Source organism: Pteropus alecto, unplaced genomic scaffold (genome assembly GCF_000325575.1).
Source record: "Pteropus alecto unplaced genomic scaffold, ASM32557v1 scaffold53, whole genome shotgun sequence".
In the NCBI taxonomy this organism is placed as follows: domain Eukaryota; kingdom Metazoa; phylum Chordata; class Mammalia; order Chiroptera; family Pteropodidae; genus Pteropus; species Pteropus alecto.
The window spans coordinates 6,735,627-6,736,081 of NW_006434366.1; the positions used below are offsets into that span (position 1 = coordinate 6,735,627).

The 455-nt window shown below is 59.1% G+C and overlaps 1 protein-coding gene across 1 annotated transcript in view; it reads left to right on the forward strand.

Annotated features, from left to right (window-relative positions):
• Nucleotides 1–455, forward strand: part of LOC102897264 (E3 ubiquitin-protein ligase PDZRN3) — a 96,743-nt gene that overhangs the window by 72,951 nt on the left and 23,337 nt on the right. The gene's annotated exons all lie outside the window — the stretch shown is intronic.

Here is a 455-nt window from a genome sequence, read left to right on the forward strand (position 1 = left end):
GCCGCCGCCCCACCGTGCAGCCATCCCGGGCAGCCGCGACGCGTTCGCGCTCGGACCCTTTCACCCGAAGTCTCTAAACGTCAGACAGGCCTTGCTATTAAGCACTTTCACAGAATAATTTGTTTAAACTACGTCCGTATGGGAAAGTTAAACACGCTTTCTTTCCCTGCTGAGAACACAGAGACGACGGCCAGCACGCATTTTAATGGGACCCTAGTTTATGCTGTTGCTTTGCTGTTTCACAGGGGTGACCCTTACTATGTGACTGAGGTCAGGGCTCCGCTCAGAACCACCAAACCGGGGAACGGTTTCCGGCACACACCAGACCGCGGTGTCTGAGCGTGTCTCCTGCCTCCACGCTTCTGCCTAAAGCTCCCAAGAGGGCGCAGGTTCCGACGGGAGGGACCGGCCGCGCGGCCCTGTGGGGCCTGCAGCAGTTTGCGGGCAGCGTCGCG